Raw genomic sequence first — 18,548 nt, 5'->3', positions numbered from 1 at the left:
TTCATTATCAGCTCAGTTCATCACAAACCCAATGACATGCATATTCAGCTGCAGACAACACACAGCTCTTAATCAGTCTTCATTTGCCTCCTTTTCTGTTTAATATATGACCATGTGTCCTCTTATTTAGAAAAGAGGAACTCTGTTTAAACAGTTTAATTTTGCCTATCACCACTTCCAAACAACAGCATGTCCTCCTGCAAAAAGCCATTTAAACTGGCATATACAGGTATGTTAAAACAATGAGGCTCCTCACCAGAAACAAGATGTACTAACAGTAGTTTCACCAAGAGTTTTCCTTACAGAAATAGCAAGAAATCCTATAACTGCATTTTTTCCCCCTAAAAAACCAAAAAGTCTGGTCCTAAACCCTCTGTAAAGTATCCGGAAAAAAACTTTTTTTGCTGCAAAGACCTCATTTTATTACACTGAATGGAGTGAAATTGGTGACTGGGCTTTGCCATTTACTACTCAGTAAAAAGAGAAAGCTGCAAGAGCAGGATCATTGCAGGAAGGTAATTGGAAGACTAGACTTTAACGTGACCTCTCAATGACAATGGACGGTCATGCAGTAAGTCGCAGTCTGACATTTTAACAAATTATAAGGGGATCAAAGCACACAGTTGATTAATTATTTCATATATAGTGCTAGAACATCTGAAATGCTGGTCAAAAAGAGCAACAATTAGACGGCACCTTTACAACTTCTCTGGTGGGTATCATCTAAAAGTGGTGGGAGAATAATTTATATTCTTTACTTAAGTAAAAGCGGCTAAATTAAAATGAGAAAGAAAGAAATAAGACTTTCATGTTCCAAGCCTTACTTAAACCTCCATTAATCAAACCTTGTCCACTTAGGGCCATTGCAATATGTTGCAAACAAATTATTACCTTAACCTCACGGGCCAGAAACTAGCAAACACTGGCTGAATCCAGTTACAAACAAGCAGAGGCCTATTTTTGCCCTCTGGATGAAATAAACAAGGCATTCATTATTATTTTATTTCTATTTGTGCTCTGCTGCTTCCTGGGTAAATTTTTGACTAACTTCCTTGTTCTTTTTAATGCTACTAAGGGGGTGAGATTGTGTAGTTGAGCAGCCTTGAATGGTTATCTGGATAACCTTTAGCTGTTGCCACAGACTGTATATAAAGGATGGACTTAGGCTAAAAAACTGCATTCTATTAAATGGCCAGCAGGGGGAGAGTGCTCTTGATCCATAAATATTTATCTGTTGTGTTTAAAGTCTTGTTTGCTAGTCTTATTAAATACATACATTTTGTAAATTATGATTTTCTTTACTGTAATCAATATATTATACCATTCAGGACCGCTAACATGGGTCACTTCAGACTGTAGAAATAGTGAAATAGACTGTGGACTTCTTCTTAAACTACAGTTCTTTGGAGCAGTTTTGGAGCTCCTGTGTTTATAAATCATACAGATTTCACCTGTGACAGTTAATCAGAACAGTAAACAGCTGTAATAAAAGTCAATACACTAAGCTGAAAGACTGTAACGTCTTACCCTGCGCTATATAAATAAAATTGAATTGAACAGAATTAATTCTCTGTGGGTTCAATCTTAGGCCTCAGTCTGATATTAAATAAAATTAGCCACATCCTAAATTGTTAATATAACAATGTTAATTAAATTGGTAAGAAAAGGTTTAAAAGTACTCTTTAAGCAGACTAGCTTGGTTCAGTTCAGCAGTTTTGATTTCCTTCTTATTAAGCTGTTAATTAACAACGCAGCTTTAAAAGACGAAAATAGCTAAAAGTATAATTTTGCCTCTAAAACATAGTGAAAGAGTGGAAAAAATACAACTGTTGTATTCTAGTAATTATTAGGTGACCTTCACCAAACTGTGTTCCAGAAGAGTCAGTCGTATACAAATGATTCATCGCACAAATTTCTAATGCGCACAAACACACTGTAATCAATATGCATGGTCTATCTTCCACTTAAACGTATTTACAGCTGAAGTAGCATTGCCATTGTCTCTGTTCTCAAAGGGTGCTCTCTATAATGTGCTGACATGCTCATTTCAGTGATAGATATCTCTATTCAGCAAATATTTTTTGCTCATTACCTGTAGAACAATGTCTCCTGTACCTTCTCAGACCCCTACTTAAAACAAAATTATGTTTTGACACCAAGTCAGTGCACAAGTCCTAAAATCTTCTGAGTAGCTCACGATTTTATGACGCACCTTTTATCATCCTGTCGTGTGTGCAAAGTATGACCTCATCAAGAGATTGCTGTGCAATTGTTGACGTTAGCTAGAAAACACTGCCATCGGGGAACAACAGTACACCAGGGAGATGATGTCTTTTGCCTTATATTCCTGTAATATGATGACCTTCACCTTAAAGACTGTAGTATACAACTGAAACTTTTTAAAAAAACAATTAAATTATTGAGGCTGTATAGGCAAAGGGATTCTAATTCATGGCTGGATGCCTCCTGCATTATGGTGTCTTTTGAGACACACACACAATATTTTCTACTGTGAGATTTTATAGATAGAAAGGTGGATACATGGATAGATGGATGTGCACACTAGCACATGATAGAGATGTAAGGGTAAGACAATTCCTTTCACGCAGTGGGATTTTTTTATTTTTTTGCTGGATCAAACAAGTCAGACGATTGGAATTATGAGCGGGGTCAGTGCTCCAGATGAAACAGCAAGCCTCTTCTCTCTCTCACTAAATTCACTTTCCACCTATCCTTACCCTGCCTCTGTCCTTGACTCCTCTTGACCCTTCAAATTCGTGGGGAATTGAGTTATTTGGTGGTTCAGCTATCACCCTGCAGCCATACCTTTAAAAGTCGACCTTCGCCTCCTGCAAACATGATAACCTGAGCACCGGCTTATTGATGAAGGCTCTTTAACATGGTTCTTTTGTCTCTGCCTGGGGCGTAAGGAAATAAATCAACCTTACCAGTGTCTTTTTAATCCTCTTCCTATATCTCTAGAACACAGAAAGAGCTGACAGTTACCTGGGTTCAGGGGCAAAGGGCTTCCATGGTCATTGTGTATACACATTGTGACATGTCACTGCAGAAAACTGACACATAATCTGATGTACGGCTCGCAGAAATGTCCAATTGGGGCTGAAGGTGTGCTGCTCTCTCGCGAGTCCCTCTATCATTATTTGTATTCCACAGAAGGAAATAATCAGGTCACTTTTGAGGCAGATGAATACAATTGCGAGCACACATACACAAATCCAAATGTCTATCCATCTAAACACACAGGCATCCGAGTCCTAAGACTGTTAACATTTGCCAGGGACTGATAAGGCAGCAGTGGACTGTGGGTGGAGATTTACGGAGGAAGGGGAGGGTGATTGTGGGAGGGAGGTGTTTGGGTGATGTGGGGGAGGGCAGCACAGGACGAGGGCGGGAAAGTGGATGTTTTATGAGGCCCTTAACATTTACTTCCCCAGCGTTTCAATCCGCCGTGTCTATTAAGGAAGGCTGCTCCTCCTACGTGTTCCCCATCCATCAAAGACCGAGAGACACGAGGCCCCACACTGACGGACAGCTCGATATGATGGAGCGAGAGAAAGTCGACATAAGGCAATGGAGGGAGAGAAAGTGAAAATACTGAGAAATGAGGGAGGAAGAAAATGAGAAAAAGGGGTCAGAAAAGTGGAAAGTAACTGAAAACAGCAGAGAGAATGGAGATGGAGTAAATGGTCGAAGATGAGTTCCATGCAAACAGCTGAAGCAGCATTTTGTCCGGGAATATGCTTTGTTCAAGGTGGGCCGCTGTCTCTACACAAGAGCGGGAATATTGTGACTCTGCATAATAAACAAAATGCATGCTACCTGCCGAACAATATTTTGCAAGAAGCAGTGAAGTCAAACGAGTGTAAATATAAAGGAACCCCGAGAAAATAGATGAGGTCTCTATTCCCAGTGACAGAGTGTTAGAGGTGTGTGCGGGTCAGGGGGGGTGTCCAGCTCTGTTCAGACTTTAGTAATACGTATAGCCCCTGCAGGTCGCTGCTATTAATTGCAAACTTACCCAGCTACACTTCCATTAATCTAAATTTAGGGTCTAGACTAAGTTCTTGCTTGACGTTGTCACTGCAAGACCACTGTGCCAACCAACCAATCACATGATAGATTTTCTGCCCTCTAGCTAACCGAAGACAAGGCCCACTATCTGCAAACTAATCATACCCCCAGTCTGACACATTCAACCTGCTGGCAGCCAAGGTCAGCCAACCGCTGACCAGCGCAACGCAAACTTCAGACGAAAATTGCTACAAATCACAGAGGGAGACGGTGTGCAGCTGAGCAATCCGACCATATGAAATGCGTAAAATCAGACTTGTTAATGAATGCATGCCATTAATGATGATTCCAGTGATGAACAGCTGGTTTACGGTGCTGTTCATCTGTCTTTGGCCTTTTTATCTTAATTAACAGCACACATATGTGCAGCAATGTTCCCACTTTGAGGCAGCCCTGACCGGTACTCACTGACAACATACGCAGGTCAGAGAGAGAAATGTGGGGATTTTGTTTTACAACAGATATACAAGGAGTCAGGGGAAAATGAGAGGGTAAATGAGACAGAGATGAAGAGAGGAGAAAAAGAGAGGAGTTGCTGAGACAGAGAGATAAAGGTAGAGAGGGTAGAAAAGAATGGGATGGAGAGTGGAGTGGGGTTACACCATCGCGTAACCTTGTGTTCCCCCAGCCATACTGCCCCTGGGCTGCTGTACCCCCCTCTAGCAATTAATCATCTGATACTGAGCTTACTCAACCGACAACCAGCTCGCCCACATCCTAATTAAGCGAAGGGAGGAGGAGAGGAGAGAAGAGGGGACGAGTGAAAATGGATGGCCGCTGTTAAAAGAGAAAAAGAGAAGAACAGGTAAAGTGCAGTACGGGAGAATCAAGGAGTAATTTTGAAAGAAATAAAAGGGAAGAAATCCCAAACTCACGGCCAGTTCCTATGGAATGGTGATGAACTTAATGAAAAGCCCGTGCCAGCCTGTGCTGAAAACCATCTATCTACCAGACTGCCTGAGCAGGAACCATGCTGGTGCCAAGGTTATTCTACGAAGCTCAAAGACTGTGCTTGTGTATGTGTGTGCTGAAAAAGCAAAGAGAGGGAGTGTGCATGCATACAACTAAAATATATTAGATCAGTGTGTTCAGAGCAAATGCTGCAAGACGTTTAACTTTATGGATGCGCACGTGTATGTGTTACAGCTTGCGCTGTTTCTTGGAGTGTGTGTGCATGTGTGGCTGTGTGTGCATGACTTATTTTCATGCCGCAGAAGCCTTTTCATCTTTGATCCAGGATACAGGGAGACTTGATGTACACACTCTTCTTCTTCCTGGCTGAGAAACACTTGCGTTGTCCCGGCCACCTGCCAGCCTATTAGCTGAGCGGGTAGGAGCAGCTGCCCAGTAGCAGGTGGAAGTCCATCCCAACATCCCTTCCACATGCTAATGCTAATGGATATGATCTCAGGGACCACAGGACTAGACTGCCAAGGGAGGTAGGTCAATTGTGGATAGAAATCAGGCTTAAGTGAAATCTTATGGAGACACTGTGGAACAATAGGCATGTTAGGAATCCAGCATGTGCTTTATCTTGTGTAGTTCAACTGCATAGTGCCAAGTCCAGCAAACTTGTATCACCCTCTTATGTCCCTTACAGCAAGCAAAATGTTTTCTAAGTTTATTTTTGATTTATTGTTTAAAAACAAAAGGAGGCTTATGTATTTAATTAAATGAAAGGACCAAATCAACACACACTTTCTTTCTACTAAGACTGAAAGTTCAGAAATATAAACTGCACATATCTTTGATGAAAACTGCAGCTGTTACCCCGAGCACAATCCATATAAGTAATTATAACTTATATATTGTTCTTATAGGTTTGTAGAATAGAAGATAAACAATGAAACTGATCAAAAACATTCATAAAATTATAGAAAAATAAAGAAATAAAAAGAAATAAAGTATTTTATTTTTAACTTTAAACATCTTGCCTTATCTGTGTGTATGGTGGTCACCAGGAATATATACAAGGAACCAAAGACCTTAAACCATGGAACGGTGTCCTCTGGATCGCCTTTGAAAATTACACCTATGTCCAGAGTAATGCAGCTGATTGTTGTATGTAAAGATTACAAAAATTGTGCCTTTTAAAATGAAAACATAGTAATGCATACGTGGATAAATGTGTCACCAACTTGTCACCAATCGTCCGTGAACTGGGCATAAGGGACTTGTCATGGCAAGTTTTTGGATTATTATTTGTTCCTCAGTCTCGCTATCTGCATCGTAACCTTGTCCCCACTATTGATTCCCTCTTTGCTTTCCATCACTCTGCACGGAGAATAATTACTGTAGCTGAGTCCACAGGTGGGGGCAGTGATGCAGTAGCTTTTGAGCTCCAACCCAAAATAGGCCTGCTCCTCTCCTCCTCATAAAATGTCTCAGCCACAGTAATATATGGCGTTATTTACGAGGACAGGGCTTGACAGATTTAATATTTTAATTCGGTTTTACGACCTGAACATAGGGTCGCGCAGAACTCTTTATGAGCCACCGACATTAATGGACAAAGCGGCAGAGACCACCGGGTGGAGACAGGAGGGCAGAAAGTGACAGACGCAACCATTCCTCATGTATCTCTGTCTAAATGTCATGCATATCTCTTCCTGCTCTGCCCATACCGGTACTCCACTACGTTTCTCTATCATCCGTCCTCGGCATCCCAAACCCTCCCCTAACTGCAACAAGAAGACATGGCCATGGAGCAGATATTGCAAGTCTAATAAGGAAGAGATTGATGGTTGAAACGAGTCTGGGCTGATACTGCGAGAGGGGGGTGGGGGGGGGGATTCATGCTCAAAACAACTCGTAGCTATTGGTTTAGAGACTGATGAATCACGAGATACAGCTCAGAACTTTTCAGGCTTTTCATGGCTTCAGCAATACCCTGCCGATACTCTAAAAGTTCAGGGTTCAGACTATAACAGTTGGTATTAGAGCGAGACATAGGAGAGTTGATTGATGAATGCAATGATTCAAGCGCTTCTGTGTAGATTGGTGGTCATTTTAAAAGCACAAGTCAAATACTTTTTCACAATGAAAAAAAAAATTCCCACACCCATCTAGTACTATGAAAAGTTTGATTACTTTTAATGGAAATCAATAGGGTTTCAGCACTCGCTCACAGAGAGAATTTTTTAATCAAGAGAAATTCATTATTTTACCGTGCCATGCACACACACATGCATGCACACACACACACACTGAATCAAGAATAAGAATAAAAACCAAGATGCCCTATGCCAAATGTTTTTTGTTTTTTTTTTTGGTTCACTTTTACCACCAATTAAAGCATCTATTAGTTGATACAAAATTAACTGCACCAGCGGTTGATTTAGTAAAACTTATAAAACTGAAACTTTAAGAAAAAAATCAAGGAGGTCTTTAAAGCAGCGTGTCCAGTGGGATTCAGAGTGGTTCCCATGGGAACTGGCAAATGAGCATCTACCCAGCCTCACCCCTCGAGCACAGCGCCTGGAGAACACAGTGATTATTGATCTGTCTGAGGGGGGAACAGCTCAACCAATCAATGGCTCTTTGAGTCCCCGAGGATTCTGGAATAGCCAAGGAGTAGTGTATGTGTGCGGAGAGGAAGGTGGGGTGCTAAAGTGGCAGTGTGAAAGTGATTTCTGTTCAACACGAATCGCCAGTTTAATTGACGTGTTAGAAATTGGTTTAAATGGGTTATCAGCCTATCCCGGGCTGGCATTAAGTAAGGGTGCCTTTTTTTAGGTGTGAGAGCCCTCCCGAGGGCGGAGGGAAATAGTTGGTCAGGGGCTGACCACAATGTGATCACAGAAATCACAATACTTCATAGTCTCTTGCGGTTTAGTTCACCCACACTCACTGACCCTCATGTAGGAACAGGTGTTCTAACATGAGGGTCTGTGTAATACTTCACACTTGTTCACTGTGTCACTTCCCATCAACTAGATGGCTCCAATTTCTAATTTTATTAAATAAACAAATGGTATGAATTTTTATTTTGCAATAAATTGAAAATTGAATTGAATTGAAAAAACTGCAAAATCAAATGTTACTCCTCAGTGAGCTATTTTTAGCCTTTTTTTTGGTTTGTTTTGTATTTTCCCACCAAAAAACAGAAAACACAATAATTTTTACTTCTCAAAAGTCACAGGGAGGTGGTAATCCATATTAAACTGGTTGCAGGTAAGACTGCAGATTTTGTGTAATTCAGTTAGTAGGTTTGCCCTCTCTCATATCTCTTATAAAGTTCAGTTTTTCCATTTAACTAGCATTCGCCAAATGTTGTTTATGCATCAACACAACTGCAACTTTGCTGTTGTTGCATTTGTACTCATCTCCATTCTTCTTGTTTTTACAGTGACTGCTTACTGCAAACCTCACATGAAAAAAAATGAAAACATACCTATCACTGCATTTACAATTTGCAGCAAAGCTTTCCAAAGATCAAAATATTATCAATTCAAATATATATATATCAATTTGTAGATTATTCTGCAGACACTAGTTTTTCTTTCATTACACTTGCCCAAGTTTTTTGTTTTTCCATTTTCCTTGTGGCAGTTTTCCCAGATCGTGATGGATTATTACAATAAGTGAGATAGAGCTGATAGCCAAAACTTCACAACAACAATCATACATTAGTTATCCCGAGAAATGGGTTAAAGAACAAAGCAATTACGAGGGGCAACACTACAAGAAAAATCAGATTACATCGCTTCACCTGTTAATGTTCAGTCTGTTGAGAGTATATGTGGACTTAGTGATGTTGAGCTGTGGGCCTTCTTTTACATTCTACAGAAGTCTCAAACTGATCAAACTGGAAAGTCAAAGATGGTTTCACCCCCTGGAGTGAACTAAATAATTAACAGCGCTATAATTGCACCTATAAGCAAGCAAATGACCCCAAGCCCCTGGAGAGATAAGGATGGCTAAGGGGGAGTAGAAATGTGTACCCGTGTGCGTGTGTGTGTGTGTGTGTGGGATGGAGATCAGATTATAGCAACAAACAACGAGGAGAAAGTGGCCTGATGAGCACAGTCTGGCCAGCTCATTTACTTTGACATTTGAGCAGAGCCATCGCCGCAGGAAGCGACTGTAAGGAGGCAGATACAGGGGCAACTGACTCACAGGTCTGACTGACACTCTGAGCTCCAACCATCTGAGCCCAGGTGAATAACAGCAGAGAGGTCAATCAATAAGGTAATGGTTTGATAGCATGCAAGTGACTGTATTTCCAACTATTGAGCTCCCTGCATTTCTAATAAGGGGGAAGATTTATAATGGCAGCCAACTAATGACTGAGAACTTGAGTCGTGTGCTGACAAATTAATCGCTTTCACACATGCACTACAGCCTGGGACTTTTTTCAGCATTACCCGACAAAGATTTGAAGAGAGTGCAGATGTCTTATGCCGTCAAGTCGAACATTAAAGAGTCTTTAACCTGCCAGATTCCTAGTACAAAGTCTCTGTGAAGGGCTGATATAGCCCAGTGAATTAATATGAAGTGAGAAGACATTCTGACTCCTGCTTCTTAAACGCTCAATCAAGGCAGGACGCTCAATAATTGCCCCTTCTAAAGAAGACGTTCTTCTCTTGTATGCTATATATGAAAAAGGGCGATTTCCGCTGATTTCGCCTGAAATTTTGACTTTATATGTAAAAATTAATCAGTGGAGGTAACGTCAGATTGTCATGATCAACCAACAACGTGCTGAAGAGGTGGAGAACTTTACATATCTTGGCAGCATCATCTCGAATGACGGGGTCTCTGATCGGGATGTCAACGCCAGAGTAGGGAAGGCAGTTGGTGTCCTGCGACGTCTCCAACCTATTTGGAACTCGACCTCCCTGAATGTTAAGGTCAAGATCAGACTACTGAACTCTATCGGCTTCCCTACTGCACTTTACGCTAGTGAAACCTGGCGCTCAACAAGTGCAATTATTCAACACCTGAACGTGCTTCAACAACGTGGCCTGCGGCGAATCCTGAGAATTTCCTACCGGGACCGAATAACAAATGAGGAGGTCCTACGAAGAGCAGGCACCCGCCCATTAGCCGATGTTGTTGCAGAAAGGCGCTTCGGCTTTGTGGGCCATATTTTACGCCTACCCCCTCATCGCCCAGCTAAGATTGCCATGACATGGCGTCCATGCACTGGCAAGCGAAAGCAAGGCCGACCAAAGACCACATGGCGTCGAACATTCATGGACGATCTGAGAACTGTCGACATTGCCTGGGACGAAGCTGAAGCAGTCGCTGCTGACCGACATCGATGGAGATCACTAGCTGCCCGATGCGCCGCCTGGCCTGGCTAAGTCTAAGTCTAAGTAACGTCTTATTGAAACAATAAGGATACTGGAAGCACTCTTTCTGTTTTAATTCACAAACAAAGACACAAATAAACGCTTTCTCGGATTGTCACGCATTAAATCTCATTTATGAGTACAATTCAGTTGTTTAAAAGTTACAGAATGAAACGTCAAGTAATATTTTGCCAAGCTGTATGTTCTCGTGTGCGCTGATAGATTTACTCATCGTTTAAAATTAACTGCTTAAAAAAAATCCTGCCATATCGTCCAATTAGTTATCTGCTTCCTACATTTCTAATTAAGCTCCCTGTAATGTCAGACTGCTCTATTCCACCAAATATTGCAAGACACGAGGCAGAAGATCTAAAAATGCAATCATTTTCATCAGCCTAATATTGCAGAAATAGGAGTAAGATGATCTTTCTCATTGGTTACAGTGACAGCACTCTAATTTAATCAAATTAAATCTCAAGAAGCGTGTCACGCCATACACCCCCTACATATATATACTCTTTCAGACACACACACACACACACACACACACACACACACAGATTTCAATCTCCCACATGCCTGCACGCACTTAGTTTCTTTTGCTTTCCAGTGGCACCAGCATTCAGAGATCCAATCAATCACATCTTTGCTCACAACACAAGCACAGCAGTACACACACATATACACACGGGGCAAAAGGTGCCTATGTGGACTAGCTCTCAGTTCACTACCTGAACAATGATAACCATTTTTTCACCCATCAACCTTGCGGTTTGAGTGTGCCACGCAGCAGAACCGATCACTCTCTTTCCCTCCATTAAAGCAACTGCCAACCCTGAAGCATGCGCTTTTTTTTTTTTTTTTAAATGGAGGTAAAAAGGAAATTAATCTCTCCCTGGGCTGCCGTGGCAGGATATTAATCTAGCAGCTTCACTCATCTCCTCATCTCTTCTCTCATTGCCTGATAATCCCCTCCTCATCAACAGCATATGCAAACCACAGGTGGATGAACAGTGTAATTGATTAGGTTGTGTAACTCCCCTCAGACCTCTTCTCTCCACGTCTTTTTTCCCCCTTTTTGTCAATCATTCAGTCCATTGTTGAAGGTGTATAATTTGCCCATCAGTCCTTAATAAGTTATAACAAGTTATTGATGGGACTTTTTTATGTTGTTGTCAAAGGGGAAATCAGTTTTGAACCGACTGCAGCCAAGTTTGAACCTTCAGTTTAGTTGCATCAGTTGCTCAAAAACCTAAGAGTAATTATTGCTGTAATTAGAGTAAATGGCATTCAGAATTAATTACTATGTCGAAGCCCCTTTCATTACCCCAGTCTACTTGCTTAATGATCAACACAGACATCTAAAACAGCTACATGACAAAAATAAACATGTTCCACGAGAATGAATCTCACTCCCTCTGGGCCAGTCAGCGACCTTGTTTTGATCTGTAATTATAGCTTCCCTCCTGGGCTGATCAATATCATTTTGAAAATGCTTCTACGCTGTAGTGGAAAAATGTGGCAGTGAGTTAGATATCACAGAAGCTAAAACAAATTAATAAATAAATAAAATGTTGTAATGGGAGATACATCGTCCTGTAACTTTCAAAGAAATCCACTTGGGTCAGTTCGATATATCACATGTAACAAATAAATGACTCTTATTAAAGTAGGTAAAGTAATCCATCGCAAATAATGCTCCTATAATGTTTCCAAGTGCTTCCTAGGTAAATTAATAGCAGTTTTTGTTTTTTCAAGTGGCTCTCAGCTGAGAGGCCTCCAGTGAGAGCTGATAAAGCAACACGATTCTTATCGGAGCATTAACTCTTGCTGCTCTCAGAGTGTAGCAGGGTGAGGCCGCTGCTGTGTGGACCCTCGCGGAGACAAATGGGCTGATAAAGCTAAGTTCATTATCTGTTACTGACACATTTGGCCAGGGGTCAGGCTTTACCTAACCCCGTGGGAGCTTTGCCGATTGGCCACTGTGCGACCTGGCTCTGCTACAGCCCTGAATCCGATTGGAGGTTAATGACAAAAGCAGCACAAGAGGAGAGAAAGTGGCTCTTCGCCTCACCGGGAGAAAATAGGCACCCTCTCGCTCTCCCTGGAGAGCCAACACTTGGCCCACACGACTGATCCGTGACTCAGAAGAAAAAGAGCATGCTCCAAAATAAATATCATTAACCCACAATTAAAATCTTGTTCTCTGTCCTGACATCCTTTATTGTTCTCATATCTCTGTCCAATTACAACAAGCTGGAGTAATTATGGCTGCATTAAAAAGTAATGAAGTTATATGAGCAGGGATGTTTCTACAGGGCAATCTGACAGAAGGTAGGGAGAGAGAGAAAGGAAAGCTGCTGGAGGACCTGCTCATCTTTGCCCATGAGGTGAAATGTCAACTAGATGACTCTGCAACACCAGAGAACTTCCACAGTTCAGCTGATTTTCCCTCATGGCAAACTGCAATCAATCACTCCGCGACCTGGGTAGCCATTATTTTTTAGCTTTTTAACAGGTCAACACGATCTTGTAGCCATGGAGACAAGGGCTTGCCCAGAGGGCACGGGATATAAATTGCTGTCTGGCATTTGTAATATCTGTTAACAGATCTGAGTCAGTAACACATCATGCACTGGTCAAATAAATGCAGCAGAATAAAAATATACATCTATATCTCTTTTGTTAAGGACTGTGAATATTGTAATATTTATTTTACCATTATCTCTCCATATTTCTTTTGTTTCTGTGTGTGTGTGCGTGTGTGTGTGTGTGTTTATGCATGATGTTGTGTAAACACACTTGTTTTTGTGTGTGAGAACAGGCGATGAATTGCCTGGGTGAGGCTGTTAAGTGCAGGTCAGAGATGAGAGCAAGGCAATTTGAGGTTGGAAATGAGTGATGTCCTTTCTCATTTGAGTGCCACAGAGGCCTCGGCCTCTCAGATGCCACCTCCTCTTATGTGTCAATGTGAGCATTGTGTTTTAGCTTCCCTCTGTTGTGTTGCTGTCTCTCAGTACATTGAAGACAAAGACAGCGAAAGGACAGAGATAAAACAATGGCCGGCCACAGTGGTTTGAAAATGAAACATTAGCCTCGGCCCGTGAAGAGGAGGTAATCTCACTACAGAGGAAAAGACAGCAGATGAAAAAGAGAAGGGAATCAGGGGCGGAAAAAAATAAACAAAGAGAGAATCTGGGTTGTGGGAAAGATTGAACTTGTATCTAAATGCTCCACACATGAGCGGGAATTTGACACTGACGCATCACCAGCCTGGTCCTGCACCGGGAGATTTGTTCTGAGGGAAACTTTCAAATTCTCATGGATGGAAAAAGCATGGACAGTGAACAGAGTTTAGACTGGGCAACAAAGGAAGGAGATCACTTTATAAGTGTTCTGTGACTAAAGGTTGTTTAATTTTGTTTATGTAATTATATCTACAAACACTTAACAGTAGATACAGTAGAATAAAGAGGGTAACAATTAAAATACTTACAGGAAAGGAGAAAAATGATACTTTAAGTAATCTTAAGTGGTAATAAACAACCAACAATTTCTCATCTTTTTATGGGTGTTTTAGTGGTTTAAACTATTTACATTTGGATTATTAGTGTGAATGGATGTCCCACTGTTCAGCTGTTCTCTTATACTACATATATGAAATTGCAATCATGACTGTTCTCCCTTTCCTACCTACAAGAAAAACCATGTGATCTTATAATAATGGAGCTAAGTCAAGCTTGATTTTAGTCTTTCACAAAAAGTTTAACCATCAATCAGAACTTTCAAAAGATTAATTGTGAATTAAGACTCTGGTGGAATAAATAGTTTTGAATTCTTATGCAAAACTTGAACTGAACACAGTGACATTAATAACGAACTGTTCTTATTAGCTGGGAATATTTTTATTTGTACAGTTTAGTTATATCTTTGGTTTTTGGGGGCTTTCTTCTAAAAAGTGACTATTTAATGCCGTTGACGCTCCTATAACTACAGTATTTAAAGTGTAAGATGGGGAAATTCCACTAAGTTATCAATCCATTAAGTTAATACTTGTTTATTTTGCATCCCCATTTTTGCGCTGCTATAAAACTTACAATCAGAGGTTAAAGTTTGCTGGAACTATCCGGTATTCTAGCACCGTAAATCCGATCTTACCACAAAATACTGACAAGCAAATTAAGTGTTCATGCTGCAGTCTGGTGCAACTTTCAGCAATGCCACAGAGGCAATTAAGTCACCACATGATCCTATCTGCACTCTGCCCATCTCATCCCTGTGATACATTCATGGTTCGGATGTAAAGTTGTGTTCGTGGCACTTCAGCATCTTGCTAATTGTGCTGAAAAGAAGCAAGCATAAACAGGTTTTTAGAAGTGATGTTTCAAACAGCTCATCTTACAGCCAATGGCACACAAACTGCTTCTGTGCAGTCTGGAACACAATAGCTTTATTTTAGCTAGAGGTAGGGAGCAGTTACTGAATTTCCTGGGAAGAAAAATTGGTTTCTTAGTTTATTCTCAGGTGGAGAAAGATGCAAAAAAAGAAAAAAAAAAGAAAAAAGACGAGAGTACAAGAAAGGAAGATGAGAGATTCTTTTCTCAGCAATTGACATAAAGTTTTTGAAATTTTAAGCTTCTTAAATTAATTAGCATTTTAAATTAAATCACATACATGATAAATGATGTGATGCTGGAATTTTCTCATGTTTTTGAACAAAAGCAAAATTACATCTGAGCTAAATCCAAATCCAACTTTTACCCAAGTTTTTTCTCGTTTGCTGTAACACACCTGACATTATGCAGGACTTAAAATTACTTACTCAGCACATAAAATTACTGACAGTGTAATTATGTAATTGTTTCTGTTCAAAACCGAAGTTGAAATTCAGTTGAATTCTCAGGGATTCGCATCCTTATTCTTGGGTCATATTGTAAGGTTCTATCAAAAATGGTTAAAAACTCAATAGAGTGTTTTTTGTTTAGTTGTATGAGTGTAGAAGGGCAGGAACGATGTGAAGCAAACATGAGCATGATAAAGGCAAAGTCAATTTTGAAGTGAGGGCACTACAGGTTTATGGCAAGCGCTTACACCAGATGGCAACATTTAAGACAAAATGCAAAATAATTCCTTTAGAAAAATCCGTCCCTCTCAAAGATATTGTTGACTATCTACACATGATATCAAATTGTTTTACAGATGTGTTTAGAATGAGATCACAGCTATTTATTCGATTTTATTTTTCTACAGCCTGAATTGTTTTCTCCAAATATCCTCTTGATCAGACCTGGACATTGTACGCCCCAGACCACATCTGGCCCTGTGGTTGTCCCTGACCAGCCTGCATGAGGTGATTGGAAAATTATGTCTCAAATGTAAATATGAATAAATCATACAGTGTCTCCCACGTCAGCCACCAAGCACTCATCAATAAGCTCCCCATCAGAGAATGGCTTACTGCTTTTTAGAGTTTTGTTGGATATCTGGGAAAATCTGGCGTGTCAGGTGAAAAACAAAGGGGAACATTTTTTGAGCAGCTGGCAGCAATATGCTCAGTGAAAGGGACTAAAGCAGAGAATGATTTGTTCATGGAATTAACGACACAATTGGACAGGCTTAAACTGAAATCAGAAAACAGGTAGGTGTTCGGACCTGCCTGTCCAAATCTAACAGGGAAACATGAAACATCACAGCAGGTGCAAGATAAAGTGACTGAAAGGAAGGAGAACTGAGATTGTTATTGTGTTATAGATCAGGAGGTGCTGTGTACATGTTGTTAATGAAGTTAATTCAAATAGTGAACTTCTTCAGGGCAAGAATCACAGACAGTCTGTTGCACTTTTGGAAGAGCTGTCAGGCGGCTCAACCTGTGAAAAATGCTTAAAAGAATTTGGGATCTGAGAGCAGAACATTGAGAGTATTGTGAGAAAAAAGACAAAGACACTCTCTGGGAAAAAACACAAATTTTCTTGCAAAATTATGACTTTAAAATGTCATTTTGGCTTTTTTTTTTTTTTTTTTTTTTTTTTTAAAGAAAGAAAAAAACTTCTTTAATGCTGAACTTCTATACACTGAAGTTCTGTAAAATTTCACATTTTGTTAAAAATAGTTTTTGGGATTGTTTATCTCCAGTGATAAAATGTTGGTGTTTTTTTTTCTTTATGTCTACATTTTATGTTTTACATTTTCATTGCCTAATCGTAGCATCTCCTATTATTAGTAGCACTTTATATATAAATAGAATTAACACTGAGCAGAAATAAGTTCAGCTTCTTGGCCCCAGTTTCTCATGCGCCCCCTGGAAAAGAATAATAGCCCACCCCTACTCTAGATGGATTTGTGCAGTGCAAATATAACGTGATGGTCAATTTAGCTCCTCCTTTATTTCCCGTTGAGACGTCAGTGTAAACCACCTGCAGCACAAAACTTGAATTGAAGTGAACTTTCTGGCTGTGCAGCGCACTGTAATTACATTTCACCTTTTTCTACCCGAACTACTTCAGATTTTATGTGAAATTAGTGCTTGCAAACTATTACTTTAAAAAATACCGTTAAAAAAGAACTGTTACATAAAAGTCTTCGTCTATGTTGTTTTGAATGTATTTTCCTGCCACCGGCCTTCTGTGGCTTCTGTAGCTTTGCTACCTCCGATGTTTATCACTGAGGATTTGAAACTACATTACTCTGACATAAATGAGGGAATGTCAGCTTGTCATGGTTGTCTGGCACACCTGGCACTGTCTTTTATTATTGAAGATTGCTTGGTATAGAGCAGGAACAATATCTGGCTAACAACACTCCACTACAATACAGTGGGAGACATGCAATGACAGTAGCACAGATGACGACTGAGGTGACAACACAGGTCAACAACAATGGATTCTTTGGTAAGCATCAATCAAGTTGCCGACCCTCTTGGGGTGTGATCGAGTGGTTGTGTGTTGTTGTTGAGAGGCTAGTTGGGGATGGAGGTTGGCGGGAAACTGATAATGGGCTTCAGTGAATCACAAGAGATGAACCCCCGATGAGAGATGGAAGAGGGGGAGGAGATGAGAATGAAGGGGGAGAGCAGCAGGGAAAAGGCAGCAGACAGCAGAAAAGGAAAGGATGAGAAAGGAAGCTCAACTCGGCCGCCTCCTCCAAATATTTTCCCCCAGTCCCCTGCTGGATGACCAACACGCAGACAGCCAGGCACCATGACGGACATTCTCCTCCTCTAATGAGTCCCAGTCACAGCTGAACACACCGCTGTGCTTAACAGCACCAACAGAAGGGCCTGCCACCGTGAAAAACTGAGTGCCTGCTACAATCACAAACACAACAACAACAAATGCACAATCAAATGAGGTCCTCCTGCACAAGATCTCCAATAAAATTAAGTTTGTTTGTGTCGCTGAATGTGGGTAAGGACTTTTTCTTTTCTTTTTTTTCCACTCTCTCACCATTGCAAGGAACCAGGACACCTGCTGTGTGTTCTCAGCACACACACACTCTGCTTTGCTTTCGCCTCTTTGCCACCTGTTCTGACTTCTTCCTGAGTGGAGTCATCCAAATGCCTACGCCTGATAGCAGCATATCACATAGGCAGGCTCCTTTGTGCCAGGAAGGGAGAAGAAAAAAAAAAGTAGCATGGAGTGCTCACTCACATTTCACATTTACTAAATCCATTCAGTAATCTTCTTATGCGTGTGACGTGGTGGTATCAGAGGAGGTTGTTGAGGTAACTGTCAGGGAATTTGATGCGAGTTCCCTTGTCACAGTCACTTTGGCTCGCTCCCGTCACTCAGCCCGCTGTGCCCCGCGGGGCCCGCTGACAAGAGCAGTATCGGAAAGCAGACGAATGGCTGTGAAAATGTCCTATAGAGGGCACTTACTCTGGATACCAGAGTCACAATGCAAATCTGCCATTTCAGACAGGAAAGGCATTCGTGCACATTCTGCTCTGGCTTGTGTAAACAGTCTTTGATCAAATAAGTGGCATTGATTTTGTGGATCCGAGTCCTTGTTGCTGTACGTATATTGATTTTGCCCGTCTTTGACAGGTCTGACGGGTGGTGAGCTGTAATGTGAAAAATGACCGCCATCTCTGCCAGAAAGCCAATGAGGCAAGGCCAAAACACAACAGGGAACTCCACCATTAAAGAAACACCCTCTGCTCAT

The sequence above is a fragment of the Neolamprologus multifasciatus genome, chromosome 4, assembly GCF_963576455.1.
Source record: "Neolamprologus multifasciatus chromosome 4, fNeoMul1.2, whole genome shotgun sequence".
Classification (NCBI taxonomy): Eukaryota; Metazoa; Chordata; class Actinopteri; order Cichliformes; family Cichlidae; genus Neolamprologus; species Neolamprologus multifasciatus.
Note: the sequence above shows the minus strand (reverse complement) of the source record.